We start from the raw sequence: 19,379 nt of genomic DNA on the forward strand, positions 1-19,379 counted from the left end.
AAAGCATGAATGAATGAACAAATGAATGAATGAATGAAAAATGTATTAAACCTCTTTCTGGGTTTATAAAAAGATCAAAATATAGTCCATGCTCTCAAGGGGCTCACATTCTAATACTGAGAGACAACACTTTGGAGCTTTCAGCTCCACATCATAAAGAAATGTGCAGTGGAAGCCTTTGATAATCCATCTTCTTTAGATAAAACATATATGGATAAAACCATATATGTTGAACCATTTAATGATGACAAGAACTTTGATGGTGACAGGCTTGTTTTGTGGTTCTCTAGTAGCAATTGTTTGAGTGTCCACAGGTTTCGTATCCGCAGGAGTTGTTCCGTGGAGTATGGTTTTGGGGAGTAGATTGGTGTTACAACACCCCACTGCTTTTTCCCCAGGGCTCTTCAGAATAAGGGGTGATAGTTGGTTAGCAGTTGATATGGGGGTTGGGGTGGGCAATGAGTGGACAATGAATTCCTTTTCCACTTGCGTTAATCACCTTGATGGACAAGTAGAATAGAATAAAATCATATAGTTTGAGAGTTAGAACCAACCAACAAAGGTTTTTCAGAGTTGTCTGTCAGTATTGCTTTTATTATATAAATTGTTCTCCTACTTCTCATTTTATTCATATCAGTTCATACAAGTTTTCCTAGGTTTCTCTGAAACTATCCCCTTCATCTTTTCTTACAGCATAATACTATTCCATCACATTCGTATCCTGTCACTTGAGGAGTACCCTCTTAGTATCCTATTCTTGGTGGCTATAAATGATTTTTTACATATAGGTCTTTTCCTTTTTATTCATATCTTTGAGAGTATAGCTCTGATATTGGTATCACTGAGTAGAAGGGTATGCACAGACTAATAAAATCATTTGCTTCCCAGGATGGCTGGACCAGTTCAGAATTCCATTAATATACCTGTTTTCCCACAGGCCCTCCTGCCTTTTTTGTCAACTTTGACAATTGTAGGTATGAGGTGGAACCTCAGATTTGTTTTAATTTTCTTTTCTCTAATTTTTAGGGACAGTAACATTTCTTTTCATATGAATTTTGATAGCCTAGGTTTCTTCTGAAAAGTGCTTATTTATATCCTTTGAGTATCATTTGGGAAATGTCTCTTATTCTTCTCTTAGAAATGAGACCTAGATTACAAAGAGCTGCTACAAAGATTTTCCCCCCATTTACCTACTTTTCTTCTCATTTTAGCTGCATTGGTTTTGTTTGTACAAAACCTTAAATTTTATTTAATTAAAATTAGCTATTTGACTTTATATAACTCTTTATCTTCCTTGGACATGAACTCTTCTTTATCCTTAGATATGAGAGATAATTTCTTTCATACTTCTCCAATCTTTTTTAAAATAATGTCACCTTTTAATAAGTCATGGACCCATTTTATTTTACCTTGGTTTATGGTGTAAGATGCTCGTCTATATCTGGTTTCTGCTGGACTGCTTCCCAGTTTTCCTGACAGTTTTTGTCAAATAGTGAATTTTTACCCCAATAGGTGGGACCTTTGGATTTATCAAACACTAGGTTACTAAACCTACTCATTTGCTTCCGTATAATATGCACCTGATCTGTTCCATCAAACAACCTCTTTATTTCTTACCCAATATCAAATTGTTTAGATGATTATTGCTTTGTGGTGTAGTTTGAGATCTAGCGTTGATAGGCCATTTCTTTTCCCACTTTTACAAGTTAATTCCCTTAATTTTTTTAAAATCATCTTCTGTAGCTCCAGATGAGTTTTGTTATTTTTTCTAGTTCTCTAAAGTCATCTTTTGGTAGTTTGATTAGTGTGGTACTAGACAGTTAAATCATTTTAGACAATATTGTTAAGTTTATTATAGTGGCTTGCCCTACCCCTGACCATTAATATTTCTCCCATTATTTAGATCTGTCTTCATTTATTTGAGGAGTGTTTTGTAATTCTGTTCATATAATTCCTATGTGTCTTTTGACAGATAGATTTTCAAGTATTTTATATATGCAGAAGTAATTTAAAATGAATTTCTCTTCTATCTCTTGCTACTAGATTTTGTAGTTATTTGTTTTTATGGGAATTACCTTTATATTCTGTTTTCTAATCTTTTGATTAAAATCAATATACCACTAAATAAAAGAGATGAGAGTGGAAAACAAAATTATCAGAAATTACCTACAGAAATACCGACCATATGTAGGTTTATTTAATATCCTGTCATTCTACTCAAGTTCTTAATGGTTTAAATTAGTTTTTTAGTTGACTCTCTAAGGTTCTCTTAAACTGTAATATCATCCACAAAAAGGACTAATTTTATTTCCTTTTTGGTTGTGCCTATTCCTTCAATTTCTTTTTCTTTTCTTATTGCTGTAGCTAGCATTTCTAGCACTATAATGAATAGTAATGATGATAATGGACATCCTCACTTTATTCCTGAGCTCACTGGAAATACTTCTAGTTTATCTCCATTATAGGTAATCTTAGCTCTTGATCTTAGATTTATTCCTATGCTTTCCAAATACTTTTAATAGGAATGAGTGTTGTATCTTGTCAAAATCTTTTGTGGCATCTCTTGATTCAATCTTATGATTTTTTTCAATATTTTTAAATTGTTTTTAGTTTACCAGAACACAAATACAAAATAGAGAAAAGAAATAAAAACCTATCATAAACTTAAATATAAAGTAAGAAACAAAAAAAAAGCATGTCATGTGCATAGCAGAACATAAGAGAGGATTCAAAGTATGTAACAATAAATTTTCATTCCAAGAAAGCCTGTATGATAAATAATACACCTTGTGTTGAGAATTGTCCATCTTTTCTTTGCTTCCTTGTGGTTTCTTTTTTTCTCTGCTGTGCACTTTTTAACTTTGTTCTTTTTTTCCCCTCTCCCCACCCCCTCCCAGAAGGCTACAATTAATGTAGATATTTCTTGATATATACATACACATAATGATATATACATACACTTATACATATATACATGCATATATAGACATATACTTTCCCAAACAATCTACTCCTGATCTTTGTTTTTTATGTTTGTACATATCTTCTGTTTCCTATCCTTCCTGCCTCCTCTGCTTTACTTCTACCCACTACATTGCCTTCCTGTTCCTTGAGGACTTAAGTGGGAAAACAGTGAGTTCTATTTTGGATATATTGAGTTTGATTGAGCTACAAGATATCCACTCCAAAATGTCTCATAAACAATTCATGCTGGAAGACTGGAGCTCAAGAAAGAGACAGGTGGAAATTTATACATCTTGGACTACCTTCCAAAACAGTTGCTTGAACAGAAGTCAGTTTGCCCAACATTGATATAACCACTTCAGGAAAACCTTTTTGGAATACAGTATTCTAAACACTTTTCTGAATTAGAGTAGAAGCAATCATATCTTGTGTGATCCTGACTGTGATTCCTTGGTATTTGAACTTTTTGTTTTTAGCTCTTTTCTGTGTTGGGTGGTGGTGGTGGTGGTTGTTGTTGAGTTGGTAGCTCTGAATTTTGGCTATGATATTCCTGAGAATTTACATTTTCAAGTTTCTTTAAGGGGGTGACCAATGAATTGTTTCCAGTTTCATTTTTGCCTTCCTATTTTATTATGTCTAAGCAGTTTTCATTTATGGCTTTTTGAAATATGGTATCCAGGTTTGGGGATTTTTTTAGCTGGAATTTTCAGGTAGTCTGATCATTCTTCCATTCTCTCTCCTTAATTATTCTTTTTTAGATCAGTTATTTGTTTTTATGGGAATTAACTTTATATTCTGTTTTCTAGTCTTTTGATTAAAATCAATATACCACTAAATAAAAGAGATGAGAGTGGAAAACAAAATTATCAGAATTTAAAATGAGAAGGAAAAATCCCAACCAGTAATCTAGAAATAGAGAACATTGTGCACAAATTCTTTGTCAAGAGAATTAATTTTATTCTTATTAACAAACTCTTAAAAAAGATATTTTCTTATATCTCTCTTCAGTTCATCTATGTGTTATTTTTGTATTCCAAATACCTAGCCCAGTGAGTGGTACACATAGGGCACTTTAAAAAATTGTAGTTTAGTGGGCGGAGCCAAGATGGCGGCTGGAAAGCAGGGATTTGCATGAGCTCCCTGCCAGGTCCCTCCAAAAACCTGTAAAAAATGTCTCTGAACAAATTCTACAACTTCAGAACCCACAAAGTAACAGAGGGAAGCAGTGCTTCAGCCCAGGACAGCCTGGATGGTCGCCAGGTGAGGTCTATCGTGCATGGAGCTGGGAGCAGAGGGGGGCAGAGCCCAGCGTGGGTGGCAGCAGGACCAACCAGACCAGGAGCCAGGCGGAACAGGCCCTAGCACACTGAATCAGTGAACTGTGGCAGTTACCAGACTTCTCAACCCACAAAAACCAAAGACAACAGAGAAGGTTAGTGGGAAAAGCTGCAGGGGACAGAGTGAAAGGAGTTCACAGTTGGCCACCATCCCAAGGCAGCAGAGGTGGTGCAGCTCTGAGGCTGCTTCCAGAACTACAGCTGCAATTGCTTCCAGCCCCAGGCCCACCTGGTGGGAGGAATTAAGTGACAGATCAGAGTGGGAGTGCAGAGCCTGCTTAAGATCTAGTCAGGTCCAGGTTGGTGGTTCTTGGGGGAGGAGGAGCGCTGCTGTGGCAGAGCTGTCTGTATAGAAATAGCTCTGAAAACAACAGCACATCCCCCCAAGCTTGGAACAAAGTGCTCTTTATTCTGCAAGCAGTCATATCCCCACAGAAAACTCAAGGGTCAAGTAAGTGGGCTGGGAACATGGCCAGGCAGTGAAAACAGACTCAGATTCAGTCTCAGACTTGGGAATCTTTCTTTGGTGACAAAGAAGAGCAAAACATGTAGCCAGAAGAAGTCAACAAAGTCAAAGAGCCTACATCAAAAGCCTCCAAGAAAAACATGAACTGGTCTCAGGCCGTGGAAGATCTCAAAAAGGATTTGGAAAAGCAAGTAAGAGAAGCAAAGGAAAAATTGGGAAGAGAAATGAGAGTGATGCAAGAAACCATGAAAAAGAAATCAATGACTTGCTAAAGGAGACCCAAGAAAATACTGAAGAAAATAACACCTTAAAAAATAGGCTGATTCAAATGGCAAAAGAGCTTCAAAAAGCCAATGAGGAAAAGAATGCCTTGACAGGCAGAATTAGCCAAATGGAAAAGGAGGTCCAAAAGACCACTGAAGAAAATACCACCGTAAAAATTACATTGGAGCAGGTGGAAGCTAGTGACTTTGTGAGAAATCAAGATATTATAAAACAGAACCAAAGGAATGAAAAAGTGGAAGACAATGTGAAATATCTCATTGGAAAAACCACTGACCTGGAAAATAGATCCAGGAGAGAGAATTTAAAAGTTATTGGAGTACCTGAAAGCCATGATCAAAAAAAGAGCCTGGATATCATCTTTCAAGAAATTATCAAGGAGAACTGTCCTGATATGCTAGAGCCATAGGGTAAAATAGAAATTTAAAGAATCCACTGATCACCTCCTGAAAAAGATTCCAAAAAGAGAACTCCTAGGAATACGGTTGCCAAATTCCAGAACTCCCAGATCAAGGGGAAAATACTGAAAGCAGCCAGAAAGAAACAATTTGAATACTGTGGAAACATAATCAGAATAACACAAGATCTAGCAGCTTCTACATTAAGGGATCGAAGGGCTTGGATCATGCTCCAAGGCAAAATATGGACTTTCAATAAAATAGAGGACTTTCAAGCTTTCTCAGTGAAAAGACCAGAACTGAATAGAAAATTTGACTTTCAAACACAAGAATCAAGAGAAGCATGAAAAGGTAAACAAGAAAGAGAAATCACAAGGGACTTACTAAAGGTGAACTGTTTTGTTTACATTCCTACATGGAAAGATGTTGTGTAGGATTCATGAGACCTCAGTATTAGAGTAGCTGAAGGGAATATGCATATGTGTGTGTGTGTATGTATATATGTATGTGTATATATGTACGTCTGTGTGTGTATGTGTATATATATGTGTGTGTGTGTGTATATATATATATAGATATAAACAGAGGGCACAGGGTGAGTTGAATATGAAGGGATGGTATCTAAAAAAATAAAATCAAATAAAAGGATGAGAGAGGAATATATTGAGAGAGCGAGAAAGGGAGAGATAGAATGGGGTATATTATCTCGCATAAAAGTGGCAAGAAAAAGCAGTTCTGTAGGAAGGGAAGAGGGGGCAGGTGAGGGAGAATGAGTGAATATTGCTCTCATCGGATTTGACCTGAGGAGGGAATACCATACACACTCAATTGGGTATCTTACCCACGGGAAAGAAGGAAGAAGACAAAAAAGGGAGGACGATAGAAGGGAGGGCAGATAGGGGGAGGAGGTAATCAAAAACAAACACTTTTGAAAAGGGACAGGGTCAAGGAAGAAAATTCAATAAAGGGGGATAGGTTAGGAAGGAGCAAAATATGGTTAGTCTTTCACAACATGAGTATTGTGGAAGGGTATTACATAATGATACACATGTGGCCTATGTTGAATTACTTGCCTTCTTAGGGAAGGTAGGTGGGGAGGGAAGAGGGGAGAGAATTTGGAACTCAAAGTTTTAAAGACATGTTCAAAAATAAACAAAAATAGTTTTTGCGTGCAACTAGGAAATAAGATACACAGGCAATGGGGTGTAGAAATTTATCTTGCTCTACAAGATAGGAAGTGAAAAGGAGATGGTAGGGGAGTGGGGGAATGGGAGGGGAGTGGGGTGACAGAAGGGAGGACTGACTGGGGAATGGGGCAACCAGAATATACACCATTTTGAAGTGGGCAGCAGGGTAGAAATGGGGAGAAATTTTGTAATTCAAACTTGTGAAAATCAATGCTGAAAACTAAATATATTAAAAAAATTAAATTTTAAAAAAAAAGAAAAAAATTGTAGTTTACTGACAACTTGATATATGTTTCCAGAGGAAATGTGTTCTTATCCTAGTTCCGTCAGTAACTAATGTAATATTGGACAAGTCACTGAGCCTCCTATTAATTGCTAATTCTAGTGATGGGGAAGGGAGAGGAAAAGGAAGGGAGAAAACAAATGTACGTATTATTTGCAACACTTTTTAGACATGTATTCTTTATGGAAGCAGAAATTTTTGTGTCAAGATAAAACAAAAGTCCTCTTCTTTGGTATCTCAAATCTCTTCTGGGTCCTACAGAGAAATAGATTAAGTTCAGATGAATTCTTCTTGATTGTAATAATTGAAGTCCTGAGGTTGAGAAACAGAATCAGCTCAGTTTTCCTTTGTCCCTCTCTTCTGTCTTTCAATTCCAGATAGTTGAGAGTAATTCTTCAGAGTTTTTATATAATTCTTCCTCTCCTCTTTACCTAGCATCAGATTTGACTCATCCCTCCTATTGTCATACTGTTGACTTTTAGGATGCCCCGGGGAATTTATAAAGTTTTGATTGGGTTTACCCAGTCTCTCTCCAGTCTTCTAGATGCAAATAAATCAGTTTATGTTTCCTTCTTCTGTGTCTGAACTCCTCTAATTCAGCTTTTCCTTCTTTCTCTATCAGGATTTCATGATTTATATCATTGCTTCTTATATGTTTTGGCTTTGGACTATGGATCCTGTTAAGTATAGATGAAATAGAAAAAGACAGGTTTGCAAATCACCTCGCCTACCTTGTTCTTATCATTGAAGTTATAGCCTCTCTCATATAACCTTTATTGAGCTACTTCAAACAAATGAATATAGGCGGATAGAGTGCCTGGCCTGGAATCATCTTTTTAAATTCAAATCTGGCCTCAGGTACTTACTAGTTGTGTGACCTTGGGCATGTCACTTAACCCTATTTGCCTCAGTTTCCTCATCTATAAAAAATATCTTGAAAAGGAAATGGGAAACCACTTTAGTATCTCGGCCAAGAAAACTTCCCCAAAAGGGGGAACAGAATCAGATATAACTGAAATGACTAAACAACAACAAAAATTAGTGTATTACATTCCTAAACTGTTCCACTGATCAACTTTTCTATTTTTTCTATTTTTTAACCAATGCTAAATAGTTTTGATGATTTCTGCTTTGTGATATAGTTTGAGATCTAGAACTGCTTCTTATTCTTTAAGGTAAAATCCTTTAGTTACTGTGGCTTTGAGTAAATAAATTAATTTAGGTATAATTGTCATTTTTATTTCATTGACATGGCCTTGCCATGAACAGTTAACATTTCTGTGCTTATTTAGGTGTGTATTTCTGTAAAAAGTGTTTTGTAGTTGTATTCATATATTTTCTATGTGTGCATTGGTAGGTGATCTCTAAATTTAGTAGTTAGGAATTTCTCTTTCTGTCTCTTGCTGCTGAGTTTTGTTGGTCACATATGGAAAGGCTTATGATTTGTATGAATTTATTTTATATGCTGCTACTTTGCTGAAGCTCTGAATTGTTTCAATTAGTTTTTTTAGTTGATTCACTAGGGTTCTCTAACAAGGAGACCATATTATCTGCAAAAAGCAATAATTTTGTTTCTTCTCTATTTCTTTTTCTTATTACTATCGGTAACATTTTTAGAATAATATCAAAGAGCAGTAGTATTAATGGATTTCCTTCTTTTACTCTTGATCTTAATGGAAAGGTCTCATTGTCTGTCTGCTACACATAATGGGGGCTCTTGGTGTTAAGTAGATACTGTTGTGTTATTTTTTTTTAACTAGGTCTCTATAACTCTCAGACTAGAAATAAAATGGCCCTTCATGAATGCAATCCTACTCCTGATTGTTAAGAAAGTATTAACCTGCCCCATTTTTCCAATCTGGGTTAGTTTACCTCTTTGTTGGCAGCCCAGTGATTCTTCTTTCCTGGTAATTCACTTTATTAGTGCCAAACCTAAGATATTCCGTAGTACAGCCCAAGATTTTTGAACTCAGACAATCCACCAGTGTCAGCCTCCCCAAGTAGTTGATTTTAAAGCTGTGCAAGTAGCAGGAATTGAGGGTGTGTTCCACCATACCAAGCTAAATACTTTTTCTCATATGAAAGAAAGTTCTGTATTCCTATCCTATTTAATTTTTTTTATTTTCAGAATTTTTAGTTTTGTGTTTAATGGGGTTTTTTATTTGTTGCTTTAAAAAAATTACATGTCCAGTTAATCTTTTCTTTCTTTTTTTATTGGTGAAAGTGTTATAGATATAAAATTTTCCCTATGAATTGCTTTGTCTGCATCCCAAAGTCTTAGTATATTGTCTCATTGTTATAATTTTCTTTTCTGAAATTACGTATTTTCAGAATGATTTGTTCTTTAAGAATATTCTTAGGATTGTTATTGTCCAAATAATTTTTAATAAAATCCTTTTATTGGATGTAATTTGTATTGTGTTGTGGTTAGCAAAGGATGACCTCATTATTTCTGCTCATTTTGCATTTATTTGTGAAGTTTTTATGCCTGAATACAATTGACTTTTCCTCTAAGTATTTAGATGTTATTCCATCCACAACATATATAATATTTATATTAACACCTTATCTACAATGCCTTTAAGCATAACGTAGTATCCCTGTTTATCTTTTAATCGTGTCTGTTTTTACTGTCTTGCATGAGATGATTATTGTTATTCCACGTTCACCTCAAAAATATAATAGATTTTGATCTAGACCCTTTGATGCTTGGAGCCAAAGGGAAAGAAGTAGACTGATTTCCTGAATAGGATCATAAATTTAGAGCCTGTTGAAGCCCTCATTTTACCCCCTTAAGAGTTCACAGACATTTCTTTTAAACAAAATATTCTTGGACTCTGCTTTCTAGTTCATTCTTTTCTCCTCCTCTGTTTTACTGGGTGAACTCATCTCATTTATGTTCACAGTTATAATCGATAATGTTTATTTACTTCTATCTTATCTTCTCCTTATTTCTCTCTTTGTCTCTATCCACTTTTTCATAAAGAAGAGAGTGATGAGAGAGGAAGGTGCTAAACACTAAAGATCCATAATGAATGTGTTATGCCTCCATTCCACGGTCTTTTTTTCTTCCCCTCTCCAAGTTGCTAAAGATGGGATTTTTGCCTTTTTTTTTTTCAAACTCCTGCTTTCATGTTCTGTCCTCCAAATTTGGACCTAGTTTTGCTTATAATTAAACCTTCCTCCTTAATGCTCTCTTTCACTTCTCCCAACTTGTGACTGTTTCCCTTTTGAGTTTAATGTATTTCTGCTCCAGATTTTATTTAAATAAACCCTTTTTTCTGTTTAGATATGTGAAGTTTTTGTGACCACAACTACCTCTAAACCATTTTCCAGGTTCATGTACCTCCTTGATTATATGAAAAAGCAAATTCTAGCATCTTTTCTCCTCCTTTCTTCCCTAGTGAATTTCTTTTTCCCTCCCTTTTTTGAAAAATAAACTCAAACCATTAAAAAAAATTAATCCAGGTCCTCTTTCGTATTTAACTCCCTTTATGACTGCTCATAACATTCAGATTATGAGGAGATATTCTCTCTCTCTTAGAATACAAGCCCTTTCACATCATATAGTCCTTTTCAATTGCTTAGACGTATTTACCTTTCTTGGTTTCTTTGTTTTCATGTACCTAGATTTCAGTTTCTCATCATCTCCGGGGTTTCTTTTAAATATATTTTTAGTTTTCACCATTCATTTCCACAAGATTTTGAGTTACAAATTTTCTCCCCTTCTCTACCCCACCCCCACCCCCACCCCAAGATAGCATGTATTCTGACTGCCCCTTTCTCCAATCTGCACTCCCTTCTATCACCCCACTCCCCTCTACCCCAATCCCTTTCCCCCTTTCTTATAGGGCAAAATAGATTTCTGTACCCCATTTCCTGTATATCTTATTTCCCAGTTGCATGTAAAAACAATTTTTTTTGAATATTTGTTTTTAGAACTTTCAGTTCCAAATTCTCTCCCATCTTCCCTCCCCACTCACCCTCCTTGAGAAGGTAAGCAATTCGATATAGGTTATACATGTATTGTTACGTGAAACACTTCCATAATAGTCATGTTGTGAAAGACTAACTATATTTCCCTCCATCCTATCCTGTCCCCCTTTATTTAATTTTCTCCTTTGACCCTGTCCCTTTTCAAAAGTGTTTGCTTTTGACTACCTCCTCCCCGAATCTTCCCTCCCTTCTATCATCCCCCCCCCCCCATCTCCTTCCCATCTACTTTCCGATAGGGTAAGATACCCAATTGAGTGTGTATGTTATTTCCTCCTTAAGCCAAATCTGATGAGAGCAAGATTTACTCATTCCCCCTCACCTGCCCCCTCTTCCCTTCCAACAGAACTGCTTTTTCTTGCCACTGTTGTGTGAGATAATTTACCTCATTCTGTCTCTCCCTTTCTCCTCCCCATATATTCCGCTCTCACCCCTAAATTTTATTTTTTTTAGATATTTTCCCTTCATATTCAGCTCACCCTATGCCCCTCTGTCTATATATATGTATATTCCCTTCCACTACCTGAATACTGAGAAAGGTCTCATGAGTTACAAATATCATCTTTCTGTGTGGGAATGTAGACAAAACAGTTCAACTTAGGAAGTCCCTTATGGTGTCTCTTTCCTGTTTACCTTTCAATGCTTCTCTTGATTCTTGTATTTGAAAGTCCAGTTTTCTATTCAGCTCTGGTCTTTTCACTGAGAAAGCTTGAAAGTCCACTATTTTATTGAAAGTCCATATTTTGCCCTGTATTATACTCAGTTTTGCTGGGAAGGTGATTCTTGGTTTTAATCCTAGCTCCTTTGACCTCCAGAATATCATATTCCAAGCCCTTTGATCCCTTAATGTAGAAGCTGCTAGATCTTGTGTTACCCCGATTGTATTTCCACAATACTCAAATTGTTTCTTTCTGGCTGCTTGCAATAGTTTCTCCTTGACCTGGGAGCTCCGAAATTTGGCTATAATATTCCTGGCAGTTTTCCTTTTGGGATCTCTTTCAGGAGGTGATCAGTGGATTGTTTCAATTTCTATTTTATCCTCTGGTTCTAGAATATCAGGGCAGCTTTCCTTGATAATTTCTTGAAAGGTGATGTCTAGGCTCTTTTTTTGATCATGGCTTTCAGGTAGTGCAATAATTTTTAAATTATCTCTCCTGGATCTATTCTCCAGGTCAGTGGCTTTCCCAGTGAGATATTTCACGTTGTCTTCCTTTTTTTCCTTCTTTTGGTTCTGTCTTGATTTCTCATAAAGTCACTAGCTTCCACTTGCTCCAATCTAATTTTTAAGGTGGCGTTTTCTTCAGTGGTCTTTTGGACCTCATTTTCCATTTGGCTAATTCTGCCTTTTAAGGCATTCTTCTCCACATTGGCTTTTTGGAGCTTTTTTGCCATTTGGGTTAGTCTATTTTTTAAGGTGTTATTTTCTTCAGTATTTTTTTGGGGTCTCCTTTAGCAAGTCATTGACTTATTTTTTATGATTTTCTTGCATCACTTTCATTTCTCTTCCTAATTTTTCCCCTACTTCTCTTACTTACTTTTCCAAATCCTTTTTGAGCTCTTCCGTGGCCTGAGACCAATTCATATTTTTCTTGGAAGCTTTTGATGTAGGCTCTTTGACTTTGTTGACTTCTTCTGGCTGTATATTTTGATCTTCTTTGTCACCAAATAAAAATTCTATAGTCTGAGTCCTTTTATGCTGCCTGCTCATTTTCTCAGTCAATTGCTTGACCTTTGAGCTCTTTGTCAAGAGTATGACTGCTTCCAGAGTGGAGAGTGCTCCGTCCCAAGCTTCAAGGGTTTTGCGTTGCTGTTTTCAGAGCTACTTCTATTCAGAGGTGGGTATCATACTCTCCTGGCCTGTGCTGTGGTCTGTGAATGCAAGCCCTCCTTTCTGCCGTTTAGCTACCAGGAAGACTCCCTCTCCACAGCCACCACAAGCTTTGCCACACCAGCACTCCTCCTCCCCTAAAGACCGCCAGCCAGGACTGTGATCCAGATCCAAGCAGGGCATAGCAAGAGAACACTGCCTCAGCTTCAGCAAAGAGATCCCTGCACTCCCGCTCTGATCAGCCACTTGATTTCCCCCCAAAGTCTGTGGGCCTCAAGCTCTGGAAGCAGCTGCACAGCCACCTCCACCACCCCGGGGCTGGGGCCTGACCACACACGTCTCTCACCCAGGTCCAACAGTTTTCCCACTGACCTGCTAAGTTGTCTTTGGTGTTTATGGGTTGAGAAGTCTGGAAACTGCTACAGCTGCCAGTGATTCAGTGCCCTGAGGCCTGCTTTGCCCAGTCTACTCTGACTTGGTCTCTTCTGGCACTACCCAAGCTAGGCTGCTCTCCACTCCCCACACAGTGTGATAGACCCTTCCCAGCAATCATCCAGACCATCTTAAGCTGGAAACTTGTTTCACTCCATCATTTCGTGGGTTCTGTAGTGCTAGAATTTGTTTAGAGGTATTTTTACAGGTGTTTGGAGGGATTTTGGGGAGAGCTCAAGCGAGGCCGTGTTTCATGCTGCCATCTTGGCTCTACCCCCAGTTTTTTTTCTTTTTAACAGAAATGTTTAGAAGTCCTCTGTCTCATTAAAGCTCAGTTTTTTCCAATAAATATTATATTTATTTTCGGCAGGTAAATTATTCTTGTTTGTAAGCCTCTTATGTTTTACCATTGGAATATAGTATTATGCTCTTTATTTCAGTTATAATATTAACTGGTGCAAAGGTCACCACCATGCCTGGTTTTAGAATACTAGTCTTCACGTGGCCAACAGATACAGTGCCAAAACCACCAATCTTGTGGACGTCTTGGAGGCATACTAGTGCTTGACTTCAGCATGGTGTCACTATTCCAACCTGAAATTGGAACAAATGCTACTATGCTGGGATTTCAGTCGGTTTTCTTAATATAAGTACTAATTTCCTTGACAATTTCCTCATATCTCTTCTGTCAATAGGGGGCCTTAGTGGAATCCATTTTATTGTCACCAGTAGTCAGTTATTTCATACCTAGTGTGTAGGCCAGAAGGCTATCCTTACTCATCTGCCTATTGTTTGAGATGCCAGCTTCATATTCACCAACATTAGTAGGTCATACTTTTATTAGAAAGGACAGCACATTGAAAGAGAGCCGAAAAATTGTGTGGCAGGAGGTGCTGGGGCAAGGTTAAATCCAGATAGTTAAAAACATAGCCCAGGAGGGGAATGAAGCGGGATTGACCTAGGTTGTCTTTTCTCCTTTGATTTCTTGATTATTACTTAATATGGTCCAGTTTTATCTTCCTTCCTCAAGTAGTCATGTAAGAGCTCAGCCATTCTGTTGCTATAGCTCTCCTCCTTTTTTAACCCAATTCCATTTTTCTTAAGGATCAGCCCACTAGACTCATTTTTAAAGAACTTTCCTGAATATTTAACTTGACCAAAAATGGTATCAATCCTAATTCCTTCAGTAAAAGCAATTAAATTATTATTAGTTGATGTGTTTAGTAAAATTTTAAGTAACGGTTTATATAATAAAACAACCACTAAAGATGAGTTGTGATTATTACATACATCAACTATATTATTAACAACTACATAGAATCCATTTTTAACAGATACAAAAGATACCACATTTTTATTTAAAACAAGGTTGATCTGAAGGATAGATACCTCACGTGCTGAAATATTCTTCAAAATAGGCTTATGATACTGCCATACTTGGGCAGCTACATGATGCAGTGGATAGAATGCTGGGCCTGGAATCAGGAAGACTCAACTTCCTTAGTTCAATCTGGCCTTAGACACTTACTAGCTGTGTGACCCTGGGCAAGTCACTCAACCCATTTACCTCAGTTTCCCCATCTATAAAATGAATTAGGGAAGGAAATAGGAAACCACTCCAGTATCTTTGCTAAGGCTGAAGATGAGAAGCAAAAAGTCAAGTTATCCCCCAAGGACTCACTTGAGTTTTTATTTCTTTGTCTTTTAAACCTTCTTGAGATTCATCCTTATTAGTTAGCTTTATTAGCTCTTTGTCTCACATAATTAGAGACTTCTGTGATCAGAACAGGTGAGAATTCTGATAACTTTTTTACTGCCTAAATATTTAACTTCAGTTTAAAAAGGGAAAGGAAAAATTTACTTTTTCACTGAAAGAGAAATTCCTGAACCTTTTAAAAATGAGGAATATTCATGAAGGAGTCCTACCAAATTCTTTTTATGATACAAATATGGTACTGATACCTAAACTCAGAAGAATCAAAACAGAGAGAGAAAATTATAGACCAATGTCTCTAATGTATATAGTTGCAAAAATTTTAAATAAAATAGTAGCAAAAAGATTATAGCAAGTTATCACAAGAATAATACATTTTGATCAGGTAGGATTTATACCAGGAATACAGGGCTGGTTCAATATTAGGAAAACTATCAGCATAACTGATCTATCAACAATAAAACCAACCAACTATATGATTTTCTCAATACATGCAGAAAAAGCTTTTGACAAATTAGAACACCCATTCCTATTAGAAACACTAGAGAACATAGGAATAAATGGAGCCTTCCTTAAAATGATGAGCAGCTTCTACCTAAAACCATCAGCAAACATTATATGTAATGTGGATAAGCTAGAAGCATTTCCTGTAAGATCAGGGGTGAAACAAGGATGTCCATTATCACTACTGTTATTCAGTGTGGTACTAGAAATGTTAATTTTAGCAATAAAAGAAGAATAAGAAATTGAAGGAATTAGAATAGTCAAAGAAAAAAGTAAGTTATCACTCTTTGCCAATTATGTGATGATATACTTAGAGAATCAAGTAAAAAACTACTTGTAATAATAAGCAACTTTATCAAAATTCCAAGATATAAAATAAACCCACATAAAGCATCCACATTTATATAAATTACTAACAAAATCCAACAGCAAGAGATAGAAAGAGAACTTCCATTTAAAGTTACTGTAAATATTTCAAAATATTTGAGAGTCTACCTGCCAAAACAAACCCAAGAACTGTATGAACACAATTACAAAACACTTCACACAAAACACTTCACACAGATCTAAATAATTGGAAAAACATCAGTTGCTGATGGGTAGACTGAGCTAATAAAATAAAAAATGATAATTCTATCTAAATTAATTTACTTATTCAGTGCCATAACAATCAAACTACCAAAAAATATTTTATAGAGCTAGAAAAATAATAAAATTCATCTGGGAGAATAAAAGGTCCAAAATATCATGGGAATTAATGAAAAGAAATGGTAGGAAGGTGGCCTAGCCATACAAGATCTTAAATTGTATTATAAAGCAGCAATCATCAAAAACTACTTGATACTGCCTGAGAAATAGAGTGGTGGATCAGTGGACTTGGTTAGGTACACAAGACACAGTAGTCAATGACTATAGTAATCTACTGTTTGATAAACCCAAGACTACAGCTTCTGGGATAAGAACTCACTACTTGAACAAAACTGCTCGGAAAACTGGAAACAAGTATGGCAGAAACTGAGCATAAACCAATATCTTTATTCTAAGTCCAAATGGGTACACAATCTAGGTATAAACGTTGATACTATAAGCAAATTAGGGGAGCAAGGAATAGTTTACCTATCAGATTTATGGAGAATGGAAGAATTTATGACCAAACAAGAGATAGAGACTATTATGAAATACAAAATGGATTGTTTCAGTTACCTTAAATTGAAAAGGTTTTGTACAAACAAAGCCAATGCAACCAAGATTAGGAGGAAAGCAGAAAACTGGGAAAAAAATTTTGCAACCAGTGTCTCAGATAAAGGCTTCATCTCCAAAATATACAGGGAACTGAGTCAAATTTATAGTAATACAAGTCATTTCCCAATTGAGAAATAGTCAAAGGATATGAACAGGAAGTTTTCAGAGGAAGAAATTAAAGATATCTAAGGCATATGAAAAAATGCTCTAAATCACTATCGATTAGAGAAATGGAAATCAAAACAACTCTTAGCTACCACATCTGTCCTATCAGATTGGCTCACATGACAAAACAGAAAAATGATTAATGCTGGAGAAGATGTGGGAAAATAGAAACACTGTTACATTGTTAGTGGAGTTGTAAACTGATCCAGCCATTCTGGAAAGCAATTTGGAAGCATGCCCAAAGGGTTATAAAAATATGTATACCCTTTGACCCAAGCAATACTACTTCTAGGGCTGTATCCCAAAGAGATCACCCAAGTGGGAAATGGACCAGTATGTACAAAAATATTTATAGCAGCTCTTTTTGTGGTAGCAAAGAATTGAAAATTAAGAGGATGCCCATCAATTTGGGAATAGCTAAACAAGTTGTAGTATATGAGTGTAATGGAATACTATTGTGCTATAAATCACTATTGATTAGAGAAATGCAAATCAAAACAACTCTGAGGTACCATATCATACCTATCAGGTTGGTTCACATGACAAAACAGGAAAATGATAAATACTGGAGAAGGTGTGGGAAAATTGGAACACTTATACATTGTTGGTGGAGTTATAAACTGATCCAACCATTCTGGAGAACAATTTGGAACTATGCCCAAAGGGCTATAAAAATGTGCATACCCTTTGACCAGTACGACTTCTAGGCCTGTATCCCAAAGAGATCATACAAATGGGAACAGGACACACATGTACAAAAATATTTATGACAGCTTTTTTGTGGTGGCCAAGAATTGGAAATTAAGAGGATGCCCATCAATTGGGAAATGACTGAACAAGTTGTGGTATTATGAATGTAATGGAATCCTACTGTGCTTTAAGAAATGATGAGCAGGTGGACTTCAGAAAAACCTGGAAAGACCTATATGAACTAATGCTGAGTGGATGGAGTAGAACCAGGAGAACATTGTACAGAGTTATAGCCACATTGTGTGATGACTAACTTTGATAAGACTTGGCTCTTCTCAGCAATGCAATGTTCTAAGACCACTCCAAAAGGCTCATGATGGAAAGAAAGAATTACAGAGTCTGAATGCAGACCAAAGCATACTATTTGCCCTCTTTTTTGTTTTATTTTATTTCTTCTTTCTCATGGTTCATTCCATTGGTTATAATTCTTCTTTTACAACATGACTAAAATGAAAATATGCTTAATATAAATTTATATGTAGAGTCTGTATCAGATTGAATGCTGTCTTGGGGATGGGGGGAACTTGTTGAACTGAATGTTGTAAACTAAAAATAAATAAATATTTTTAAGTGAGGAATACCAAAATTTAAGGTTTCTCGGGGGAACCTTAGCAGAGGAGGAGAATTGTAGCTGAAATTCATTGTGACAGTCCTTGAAAATAACATTTTTGCATAAAACTCTTCTCTCCAGATGAAGTCATAAGTAAGACAACTTTCTTCTCTGAGGTGTAGAGGAATTTTAGCCTGACATTTTATCTCATGTCCTTCTGTTTAAAATCTCTTTATGTCTTTTAGTGATTTAGAGCAATGTTGTCACATTGGATGCAGCAAACATGACCCCACATTTTCTGGTTTATTCATGCCATAAATTTTTGCATTTTCTTGGAAAATAGGTAGAGCTTGCAAAGATTATTAAATTCATTCTGGGAAGGAGTTGTTTCAAATTTGTAAGAAGGGTAGACAGGATGATGTAGTAGTTGTGGTTGTGATCTGAAATGAAGCCTGTACCTCAGTCTGTTTTGGTGAACTTCAAGTCAAATGAATATAGGAAAGTCACGTTAGCAAGAAAGCCAAAGGAATAAACCTTTCTAGATATTTAATTCCTAAGAATCCTAAGTTCATGATCTCACTTAAAAATTATTTTGTACCTCTGGCATTCAGTATTTGTACCTAAATTCCAAAACAAACCATGTTGGATTTGTTAAATAGGGGATTCTGCCCATTAGGTCAAGTGGTTTCGCCAAAAATAACAAGCCTTCAAGTAGAGTAGAATAAGAACTCTTGAATAAAAATGTTGTTTATAAATTCTGAATATGTCTTCAAGTTTGATACATAGTTAAAGAGAACAACAAATTAAGAACTGCTCTCCTCTGAAGTTTAGAGTTGTTATAGCATGTACATCTACCTGTGATGTTATAAGGAAGTGCCAGATCTCCATGATAGCTAAAGTTAGCTTTGCACAAGTAGCATATTCTCTTTAGGATAAATATCTTAACCTCAAATGTAGTCATTGTATTTATCTTGCTGCCTCTGTAATTGATGATGATAGTGATAAAAAAAATTACTATTCAGTTGTCTTAAATAAATGACAGAAAGACCAGGCAATTGTGACCTTTTCACATAAAGCTAAATGAGTATATATTGGTTTATAAAATAAATGATGATTAAAAGCTGTTATCAACTGTAATCAATTGAGAAAACATGTAAAGTGCTTTGCAAACCTTACAATGCTATATAAATGCTAGTTATTATTATTAATATTCTTTTAATGGACTTCGATCCTGTGGATAATATAATATTGTCACTAGAAACTAAGTTGTAGGATCCATATGTG

The 19,379-nt window shown here is 36.1% G+C and overlaps 1 protein-coding gene across 8 annotated transcripts in view; it reads left to right on the forward strand.

The window, feature by feature from the left end:
* The window catches only part of ERC1 (ELKS/RAB6-interacting/CAST family member 1), a 404,612-nt gene that overhangs the window by 281,363 nt on the left and 103,870 nt on the right, over positions 1-19,379 (forward strand). The window lies entirely within an intron of this gene.

The sequence above is a fragment of the Trichosurus vulpecula genome, chromosome 5 (assembly GCF_011100635.1).
Source record: "Trichosurus vulpecula isolate mTriVul1 chromosome 5, mTriVul1.pri, whole genome shotgun sequence".
In the NCBI taxonomy this organism is placed as follows: Eukaryota; Metazoa; Chordata; class Mammalia; order Diprotodontia; family Phalangeridae; genus Trichosurus; species Trichosurus vulpecula.